Source organism: Henckelia pumila, chromosome 2, assembly GCF_033568475.1.
Source record: "Henckelia pumila isolate YLH828 chromosome 2, ASM3356847v2, whole genome shotgun sequence".
Taxonomy (NCBI): Eukaryota; Viridiplantae; Streptophyta; class Magnoliopsida; order Lamiales; family Gesneriaceae; genus Henckelia; species Henckelia pumila.
In genome coordinates, this window is record NC_133121.1 from 32,050,560 (window position 1) to 32,062,736 (window position 12,177).

Sequence of the window (12,177 nt, forward strand, 5' to 3'; positions counted from 1 at the left end):
CTTACCATGATTCGATGGGCAAGTCGGAAATTGTTGTTCCGAGTTACAAGGAGTTGTGAGCCCACGGCTAGCTGTATCCCTGAACCATTGAGGGTCACACAGAGTAATGAATTTTTAATCCCCGTTGAGATAGTTAAATTTAAAGAGTTAAATTTAATGAACAAAGAAGTTGGACTTCTTAATTAAGAGTAGAGAAGTAAGATTTCCTAAAATGACATAGAGATGGGCATTTTTGGAAATCACTGAATTTGGATTCAGAAAAATTTATCTTGACTTTAAAAGGTGCAGAAATGGTTTCTGTGCACATTGGTGAAATCGGTTTATCAATCGGAGTCATGATGAATTTTATATTAATTTCTGAACATGCGGGCTTTGCTTGTCGGGCTTGAACTTATGACTAATGGGCCCTAAGCTGTTAGTGGCCTACATTATAAATAAGATATTGCAGTACAGAAATTACAGACAACAGGTCACAATTTTCGAAAACCTAGTTATTTTCTCTCTAAAGTGGCCGCCCCCCTTCCCTCTCTACTCGGGAAAATCCAGCCTGTGAATTTTGAATTACAGTCTGGTTTAACGGATCAAATTCGTTAATTCTCTTCGTAGAAACTTCTGATAGATTTTCTAGTGAAATCTATCAGAGGGATTAATTATCCGTTCGTGGACCTGATTGAAGAACAGTTTGTCCATCAGTTCCAGGGATATACAACAAGAGCAAAGCAATCTGTTGGTGTCCATAATCTCGATTCGAGATTGGAGGTAAAAATTTATAATTGTTATTTAATTTTTACACACACAATTTAATCGTAAAGTTTTGATACCCATTATGGAATCGTTCCATATAAAATTTTTAAACTTCCGCTGCACCGGGTATCAATTCTGATTGATCTGATCGCCGTTCTCCAACATTGGTATCAAAGCTAGGTTGCTCAGATCAAGCGATTAAATTAATCGATTGTACAAAAATTTTTAAGCCTCGGTTTTTGAAACAAAATAAATATTTTAAAAATAAAAATTTTTTTCGAGCAAAACCCGGGCAGCGATTGGATCGCTGCCCGGGGGGGGGGGGGGCAGCGATGGTCGCTGCCCCGGGCAGCGCACGGCGCTGCCCTAGGGGCAGCTGGGCTGCCCGGCCCGAGCCCCTTTGGGGCGCGGGCAGCCCGGGAGTGTCCCGGGCGGCCCGCGAAAAATAATTTTTAATTTTTAAAATTAAAATTTTAATATGTTAAAATTCTATTTTTGGTCCGATCGAAAATTGTTTTTGATTGGTCCACGAGGCATCGGATCGAATTGTTCGAGTCCGAAAATTTTAAAATTGATTTTTGGATAAATTTGAATTTTTGGAAAATTTAAATATTTTATCCGTTAAATTGAATTTTGAAATTAATTATTTTTGGTACAATTGATGATAAGATATGATCTTATGGATATATTGAGTAAAATATGATTTTATGTATAAAATTGGATTTTATAGATAAAATATGATTTTATTTGATAGAAAGATAAAATATGATTTTGTATGTAAAATAAGATTTTATATATGGAATATGATTTTATCCTTTTAAATTTAAATTGCCATTGCATGTTATCCAATAAATTAATTTTGAATTAAATGTTATTGGATAAGGATGATCGATTGCCATGACCAATTTTGTAGGTAAAAGAGTGGGTGCCCGGTGCGCCAACTTGTGGCTAAGGGCTTTGATGACTCTTTGTATAAACAATCTTTTGTTTAATATAATTTACACTTTTATTAATGGCAATGACTTTATCTTTCTTCATATTGTTATATTGAGATATACTATTGTTGTTTTGATAAAGACCTTGAATATACTATAGTGTATGTAAGATGTGGTAGAACATGGAGATGTCTATCATGAAACACATCTTATAGTCACTGTGTATTCTAAACTGTTCCTAGTCGATTGAGCCATCCGATAATAAGGATAAGGATCGCTCGAGTTTGAGACTAGCATTTGCGATGCAGAGTACCACGTTTCATTGGTAAGGAACATAGAGATGTTCGAAGCATGCAAATGGATATTCATACGATGAATGATCGAACTACCCTATCCGGACTTTCCAAGTGGTTATCACTTATCGAGTGGATAAAGTCCGCGATTTTGGTTGTACACCATTAGTCCTTACTACTTGAAACATCATTGAGACTCTATATGCTAGTACTGTGCTTTGACTCGTTTACCGACTCTATTGGGGTCATCAGGTGTCGGGATTGGGTACAGTTACAACACATATAGGAGTCGATGCTTTGTTGTCAAGGATTCACCACATACTTGCGAGTGTGGATATCCTATGCGATCTGAGGAGATATTAGTGTGACGAATCTCTGGCCAGAGTACATGATGTGTTTTAAGAAATGGTTTCTTAGTAACACATGCGATGTCACTATTTGATCTTCAAGATGTATTGCATAGTTATCGAATCTCGAACGACTCTCGATATACCAATGGTTGTTGATTCGATCGGGATATATGGATGAAGGGACCGTACTGTACGCTAACCAAAATTTATTGGTTCTTGCAGGCACTATCATTGATACCTAGGGAATCATGGGGTGATGTTGCTAGGCGCTCTTACCATGATTCGATGGGCAAGTCGGAAATTGTTGTTCCGAGTCATAAGGAGTTGTGAGCCCACGGCTAGCTGTATCCCTGAACCATTGAGGGTCACACAGAGTAATGGATTTTTAATCCCCGTTGAGATAGTTAAATTTAAAGAGTTAAATTTAATGAACGAAGAAGTTGGACTTCTTATTTAAGAGTAGAGGAGTGAGATTTCCTAAAATGACATAGGGATGGGCATTTTTGGAAATCACTGAATTCGGATTCAGAAAAATTTATCTTGACTTTAAAAGGTGCAGAAATGGTTTCTGTGCACATTGGTGAAATTGGTTTATCAATCGGAGTCACGATGAATTTTATATTAATTTCTGAACATGCGGGCTTTGCTTGTCGGGCTTGAACTTATGACTAATGGGCCCTAAGCTGTTAGTGGCCTACATTATAAATAAGTTATTGCAGTACAGAAATTAGACACAACAGGTCACAAAATTTTCGAAAAACCCTAGTCTTTTTCCTCTGAAGTGGCCGCCCCCTTTTCCCCTCTGCTCGGTAAAATCCAGTCTGTGAATTTTGAATTACAGTCTGGTTTAACGGATCAAATTCGTTAATCTCTTCGTAGAAACTTCTGATAGATTTTCTAGTGCAATCTATCAGAGGGATTAAATATCCGTTCGTGGACCTGATTGAAGAACAGTTCGTCCATCAGTTCCAGGGATATACAACAAGAGCAGAGCAATCTGTTGGTGTCCATAATCTCGATTCGAGATTGGAGGTAAAAATTTATAATTGTTATTTAATTTTTACACACACAATTTAATCGTAAGGTTTTGATACCCACTATGGAATCGTTCCATATAAAAATTTTAAACTTCCGCTGCACCGGGTATCAATCCTGATTGATCTGATCGCCGCGTTCTCCAACAGTGGTATCAGAGCCAGGTTGCTCAGATCAAGCGAATAAATTAATCAATTGTACAAAAAATTTTTTCAGCCTCGGTTTTTGAAACAAAATAAATATTTAAAATAAAAAAAAAATTTTCCGGGCAAAAACCCGGTCAGCGATTGGATTGCTGCCCGGGGGGGGGCAGCGATCGTCGCTGTCCCGGGCAGCGCACGGCGCTGCCCAGCGCAGCACTGGGCGCTGCGCAGGGCAGCGATCGTCGCTGCCCTAGGGGCAGCCGGGCTGCCCGGCCCGAGCCCTAGGGGACGCGGGCAGCCCGGGAATGTCCCGGGCGGCCCGCGGAAAAATTAATTTTTTAATTTTAAATTAAATTTTAATATGTTAAAATTCTATTTTTGGTCCGATCGAAAATTGTTTTTGATTGGTCCACGAGGCGTCGGATCTAATTGTTCGAGTCCGAAAATTTTAAAATTGATTTTTGGATAAATTTGAATTTTTGGAAAATTTAAATATTTTATCCGTTAAATTGAATTTTGAAATTAATTATTTTTGGTACAATTGATGATAAGATATGATCTTATAGAAATATTGAGTAAAATATGATTTTATGTATAAAATTGGATTTTATAAATAAAATATGATTTTATTTGATAAAAAGATAAAATATGATTTTTTATGTAAAATAAGATTTTATATATGAAATATGATTTTATCCTTTTAAATTTAAATTGTCATTGCATGTTATCCAATAAATTAATTTTGAATTAAATGTTATTGGATAAGGATGATCGATTGCCATGACCAATTTTGTAGGTGTATGTTAGGAATTTACATTTGTTTTTATTGTTGTTGGATTTATTAATGGGCCTGGTTTATGACCCAATATGAATTGTCATATGTAATAAAAGTGGGCTTGGTTTATGGCCCGTTCCCACCCCTTAAAAATGTATCCCCTACTTGTCATTGTTATTTATTGTAAATACATTAGATTTAGTGGGAGATGAAGATTTGAAGATGGAGGTGGGCCCAGCAAACAATAAAGACAGAAGAAATGTAAATTGGAAGCTCAATGTAATAGGATTGCATTGCATACTGCATATTACCTAGGATTGGACTAAGACTCGTGATTGGCAACCACGGGTCGATTAGAAATGGAATCGATCATCCTATATAATATGTGATATTATTGTTGTATGCATGTTTTAGACAAAATTGTGTGAATCCGGCAAGCATACAAAATTTTAAAAAAAATGATGAGACAAATTTTCATAATTAAAATTCCTCATTTTAAATATGATTTAAAATTGATATCAATATAAATAAAGGAAATTTAAATTTGTTTAAATGTTCCTACCTTCCATCAACGATCAATGTATGAGATGCTACCCGCGGATACGGTCCGACTCATATTATTGGGGGGGCCCGTTCGTCGGAAAGCTGTACATTGGATCGACACATGTTGTAAGTTGGGTGGAACTCCCATGGGATCGGCTCATATTATTGGGGGATCCACATGGCGACCGTCCATCACAACTTAATATTGATGGGTCATCTTGACATGTCACAATAATCGGCGTCATATTATTGGGCCCTTATTGGACATGAGGTAAATACGTGGAGGTTGCTTTAGAAGCAATTGGGCTCTACCTTTTGAAAATTATGGTTGGCTGATATTATTCGGGACCATAGTTTGTCAATTGGACTCCATGTTCTCACTAAGGAAAACAGTTTCCCGTTTTCACTAGAGGGTAGTGAAATCGTTAAAATAGTGGGAGTGAGATTCATAAAATAAATTTCGCCTATTTTATGTCTTAGTAAATTACTTAAACCATGATATCAAGGCCAAATGCTATATGCAAGCCTCGATGTCTGATGAACTCCAGAGGCGATTTGAGGACACCGTGAATGCTGCTGACATTCATGTAAAACTCAAGGAACTTTTTGGGGCTCAATCGAGGGCTGAAAGGTTCGCTACTGTAAAGGAGCTAATGACGTGTCGCATGCGTGAAGGGACTTCGGTCCGTGATCATGGGGTACGAGTGATTTGGCTCATACAGAAGTTGGTAACTCTTGATTTGGTGTTGGAGCATGAACTCAACGTGGACTTACTACTTCTGTCTCTTCCTTCTTCGTTTGACGGATTTGTGGTGAATTTCAATATGAACAAGATAGAGGCCTCCCTTGAAGAGATGGTCAATATGCTTGTGACATATGAATCCACATTAAAGAAGGATAAACCGGCTTTCTTGGTGGGCTCCTCTTCTTCTGCTAAGAAGGGGCCAAGTACAAAGGGTAAGAAACGTTCTGCCCCACCCAAGAAAATCGAACCAGAGAAGAAGTACAAGACAAAGGCTTCAAACATGGAAAAATCCAAGGATGTTTGCCATTACTGCATGAAGCCCGGTCATTGGAAGCGTAACTGCAAGGAATATCTAGAGCAGTTGCGAACTGCGAAGGGTATGTTCTATATTGAAATAAATGTTTCACTTAATACTACTTCTTGGGTATTGGATACCGGATGTGGATCTCACATTTGCAATGATTTGCAGGTGATGACAAGAAGTCGCAGGCTTAGAATGAGTGAGACCCAGCTGAGGCTCGGAAATGGTTCCAGAGTTGAAGCTAAAGCTGTGGGAGATGTTTATTTATTTTTGCAGAACGGTTTTAAGTTACTTTTGAGAGATGTTTTATTTGTTCCGGATTTGATTAAAAACATTATTTCTGTTTCTATGCTTGATAGAGATGGTTATTCTTGCAATTTTGTGAATGGGATTTGCAATATTTACAAGAATGAATGTTTGATTGGAAATGGACAACTTGAAAACGATCTATACAACTTAAAACTAAAAGACGTTCCAATAAATTATGTTGATAAACCGGCAACAACAAACAAAAGGAAAATCGATAGCCAAAACCCGGCAAACCTTTGGCATGCTAGGTTAGGTCATATTTCCTCAAGGAGGATGAACAAGCTAGTGGGAGAGGGCATGTTTGATATGTCTGATATTAACTCTCTACCTACTTGTGAATCCTGCCTGAAAGGAAAAATGACTAAATCTCCTTTTAAGGGGAAACCTGAGCGTAGTCAAAATCTGTTGGATTTGATCCATACAGATGTTTGTGGTCCATTTAGAGTTGGTACTCAATATGGCCACACCTACTTCATTACCTTTACTGATGATTATTCTAGGTATGGGTATTTATATTTAATAAAATATAAGTCTGAAGCATTTGAAAAGTTCAAAGAATTCAAGGCTGAAGTAGAAAACAAGTTAGGTAAAAGTATTAAAGCACTTCGATCGGATCGAGGTGGAGAATACTTAAGTACCGAGTTTTTGGACTATCTAAAAGAGAATGGGATTCTCTCTCAGTGGACTCCTCCTATGACACCACAGCTGAATGGTGTATCGGAGCGTCGTAATCGAACTTTGTTGGACATGGTTCGATCCATGATGAGCTTCACTGAGATTCCACCTTCGTTTTGGGGCTATGCGCTTGAAACGGCGGTATTGTTGTTGAACAACGTCCACACTAAAGCAGTGGACAAAACACCATACGAGTTATGGAATGGCAAAGCTCCTAAGTATTCGTACTTGAGGATTTGGGGATGTCCTGCTTACGTGAAGCGGACAGTGGGAGATAAGTTGGATAGTCGATCCACCTTATGTTATTTTGTAGGGTATCCGAAGAATTCAATCGGATATTATTTCTATTATCCTGCTGAAACAAAGGTGTTTGTTTCAAGGAATGCCACCTTCTTGGAGAAAGAGTTCTTATTGGATAAGAAAGGCGAGATGATGGAACTCGAAGAAATTCGAGAAGAACCCAAAATACAAAATAATGATCCTACACCTCAGGAACCATGGTTGGACATGTCACAATAAACGGCGTCATATTATTGGGCCCTTATTGGACATGAGGTAAAAACGTGGAGGTTGCTTTGGAAGCAATTGGGCTCTACCTTTTGAAAATTGTGGTTGGCTGATATTATTCGGGACCATAGTTTGTCAATTGGACTCCATGTTCTCACTAAGGAAAACAGTTTCTCGTTTTCACTAGAGGGTAGTGAAATCGTTAAAATAGTGGGAGTGAGATTCATAAAATAAATTTCGCCTATTTTATGTCTTAGTAAATTAATTAAACAATCACTGATATTTGTCTTTTTCTTTTCAGTATTTCATAAAGATGAATTCGCGTAATCCACTTTTCTCAATCCTCGAACAAAATAAATTGACTGGCGCAAACTATACGGAATGATTCCGTAAGTTGAAGATTGTCTTGACTTCGGAGAAGATGCTCTACGTGTTAGAAAAATCTCCTCCGAAGGAAGCACCAGCTGACATAAGTCCGGAAGAGTTAGCCAAACTTGATACATGGTGGGACCATGATATCAAGGCCAAATGCTATATGCAAGCCTCGATGTCTGATGAACTCCAGAGGCGATTTGAGGACACCGTGAATGCTGCTGACATTCACGTACAACTCAAGGAACTTTTTGGGGATCAATCGAGGGCTGAATGGTTCGCTACTGTAAAGGAGCTAATGACGTGTCGCATGCGTGAAGGGACTTTGGTCCGTGATCATGGGGTACGAGTGATTTGGCTCATACAGAAGTTGGTAACCCTTGATTTGGTGTTGGAGCATGAACTCAACGTGGACTTACTACTTCTGTCTCTTCCTTCTTCGTTTGACAGATTTGTGGTGAATTTCAATATGAACAAGATAGAGGCCTCCCTTGAAGAGATGGTCAATATGCTTGTGACATATGAATCCACTTTAAAGAAGGATAAACCGGCTTTCTTGGTGGGCTCCTCTTCTTCTGCTAAGAAGGGGCCAAATACAAAGGGTAAGAAACGTTCTGCCCCACCCAAGAAAATCGAACCCGAGAAGAAGTACAAGACAAAGGCTTCAAACATGGAAAAGTCCAAGGATGTTTGCCATTACTGCAAGAAGCCCGGTCATTGGAAGCGTAACTGCAAGGAATATCTAGAGCAGTTGCGAACTGCGAAGGGTATGTTCTATATTGAAATAAATGTTTCACTTAATACTACTTCTTGGGTATTGGATACCGGATGTGGATCTCACATTTGCAATGATTTGCAGGTGATGACAAGAAGTTGCAGGCTTAGAATGGGTGAGACCCAGCTGAGGCTCAGAAATGGTTCCAGAGTTGAAGCTAAAGCTGTGGGAGATATTTATTTAATTTTGCAGAACGGTTTTAAGTTACTTTTGAGAGATGTTTTATTTGTTCCGGATTTGATTAAAAACATTATTTCTGTTTCTATGCTTGATAGAGATGGTTATTCTTGCAATTTTGTGAATGGGATTTGCAATATTTACAAGAATGAATGTTTGATTGGAAATGGACAACTTGAAAATGATCTATATAACTTAAAACTAAAAGACGTTCCAATAAATTATGTTGATAAACCGGCAACAACAAACAAAAGGAAAATCGATAGCCAAAACCCGGCAAACCTTTGGCATGCTAGGTTAGGTCATATTTCCTCAAGGAGGATGAACAAGCTAGTGGGAGAGGGCATGTTTGATATGTCTGATATTAACTCTCTGCCTACTTGTGAATCCTGCCTGAAAGGAAAAATGACTAAATCTCCTTTTAAGGGGAAACCTGAGTGTAGTCAAAATCTGTTGGATTTGATCCATACAGATGTTTGTGGTCCATTTAGAGTTGGTACTCAATATGGCCACACCTACTTCATTACCTTTACTGATGATTATTCTAGGTATGGGTATTTATATTTAATGAAATATAAGTCTGAAGCATTTGAAAAGTTCAAAGAATTCAAGGCTGAAGTAGAAAACAAGCTAGGTAAAAGTATTAAAGCACTTCGATCGGATCGAGGTGGAGAATACTTAAGTACCGAGTTTTTGGACTATCTAAAAGAGAATGGGATTCTCTCTCAGTGGACTCCTCCTATGACACCTCAGCTGAATGGTGTATCGGAGCGTCGTAATCGAACTTTGTTGGACATGGTTCGATCCATGATGAGCTTCACTGAGCTTCCACTTTCGTTTTGGGTCTATGCTCTTGAAACGGCGGTATTGTTGTTGAACAACGTCCACACTAAAGCATTGGACAAAACACCATACGAGTTATGGAATGACAAAGCTCCTAAGTATTCGTACTTGAGGATTTGGGGATGTCCTGCTTACGTGAAGCAGACAGTGGGAGATAAGTTGGATAGTTGATCCACCTTATGTTATTTTGTAGGGTATCCGAAGAATTCAATCGGATATTATTTCTATCATCCTGCTGAAACAAAGGTGTTTGTTTCAAGGAATGCCACCTTCTTGGAGAAGGAGTTCTTATTGGATAAGAAAGGCGAGATGATGGAACTCGAAGAAATTCGAGAAGAACCCAAAATACAAAATAATGATCCTACACCTCAGGAACCATTGCTGGACACGCCTATACCTAGAAGATCCGAGAGGACTTCTAGACCTCCTATTCGATATGGTCTTCTTCTTGAAGGGGATCAAGATGAACCCGATGTTGGATGTGATCCAAGAAACTTCAAGGAAGCAATTTCTGATGCGGATTCAAATTTATGGCTTGAAGCTATGCAGTCGGAAATAGATTCGATGCATACAAACCAAGTTTGGTCTTTAGTAGATCCTCCCGATGGAATTGTTCCAATAGGGTGTAAATGGATCTACAAGAGAAAGCTTGGGCCTGATGGTAAGGTATTGACCTACAAGGCGCGATTGGTGGCGAAAGGTTATACTCAAAGACAAGGAGTTGACTATGATGAAACCTTTTCACCAGTTGCAATGTTCAAGTTCATAAGAATCCTTATTGCCATAGCTGCTTGGTATGACTATGAGATATGGCAAATGGATGTGAAGACTGCTTTTCTTAATGGAGACATTAAGGAAGAAATCTATATGAAGCTGCCTGAGGGGTACACATCCATGGGAAGCGAGCATAAGGTATGCAAGCTTCAGAGATCAATCTATGGTCTAAAACAAGCATCAAGAAGTTGGAACCAGAAATTTGATGAAACAATAAAGGATTTTGGTTTCATCAAGAACCCGAAGGAAACATGCGTGTACAAGAAAGTAGTTAAGGATGCTGTGACATTCTTAGTACTTTATGTTGATGACATCCTACTCATTGGGAATGACGTAGGGATGTTGCAGTCAACAAAGATATGGTTATCAGGTAGATTCTCGATGAAGGATTTGGGTGAGGCATCCTATATTCTAGGGATACAGATCTATAGAGATAGATCTAAGAGAATGATAGGACTCACTCAATCAACCTACATCGACACCATATTGAAACGGTTTTCAATGGATGGGTCCAAGAGAGGACATCTACCCATGTGTCATGGAGTTTCTCTATCCAAGTCTATGTGTCCCAAGACTGATGAAGAGATAGAGAAAATGACACATGTACCATATGCGTCAGCCATAGGTAGTATCATGTATGGGATGATATCTACCAGACCGGATGTAGCATTTGCTCTGAGTGTCACGAGCAGATATCAAGCTAATCCCGGTCAAATGCATTGGAAAGCCGTGAAGGACATTCTTAAGTACTTACGAAGGACTAAGAATATGTTCATGGTATATGGAGGAAGAGAACTAAAATTGGAAGGCTATACCGACTCTAGCTTCCAAAGTGACGTGGATGACTCGAAGTCAACCTCTGGATTTGTGTTCATGCTCAATGGCGGTGCTGTCTCTTGGAAGAGTTCCAAGCAGGACACCACAGCGGATTCCACCACTGAGGCAGAATACATTGCAGCATCAGCTGCTGCTAAAGAGGCCGTTTGGATGAGGAATTTAGTCCAAGAGTTGGGCGTTATTCCAGAAGTTGTTGGTCCAGTTCCGGTGTACTGTGACAACACGGGTGCCATTGCTAAGGCAAAGGAACCAAGGTCTCATCAAAGATCCAAACACGTACTGAGGAAATACCACATCATCCGGGAGATTGTGGAAAGAGGAGACATCACTGTCGAAAGAGTGGCCTCTGCAGACAATATCGCTGATCCACTTACTAAGCCCTTGCCAGGACCATTATTTGACAAACATCGCGAAGCAATGGGTCTACGTAGTATGACTAGTTGGCTTTAGGACAAGTGGGAGATTGAAAGAGTGGGTGCCCGGTGAGCCAACTTGTGGCTAAGGGCTTTGATGACTCTTTGTATAAACAATCTTTTGTTTAAATATAATTTACACTTTTATTAATGGCAATGACTTTATCTTTCTTCATATTGTTATATTGTGATATACTATTGTTGTTTTGATAAAGATCTTGAATATACTATAGTGTATGTAAGATGTGGTAGAACATGGGGATGTCTATCATGAAACACATCTTATAGTCACTATATATTCTAAACTGTTCCTAGTCGATTGAGCTGTCCGTTAATAAGGATAAGGATCGCTCGAGTTTGAGACTAGCATTTGCGATGCAGAGTACCACGTTTCTTTGGTAAGGAACATAGAGATGTTCGAAGCATGCAAATGGATATTTTCATACGATGAATGATCGAACTACCCTATCCGGACTTTCCAAGTGGTTATCACTTATCGAGTGGATAAAGTCTGCGGTTTTGGTTGTACAACATTAGTCCTTACTACTTGAAACATCATTGAGACTCTATATGCTAGTACTGTGCTTTGACTCGTTTACCGACTCTATTGGGGTCATCAGGTGTCGGGATT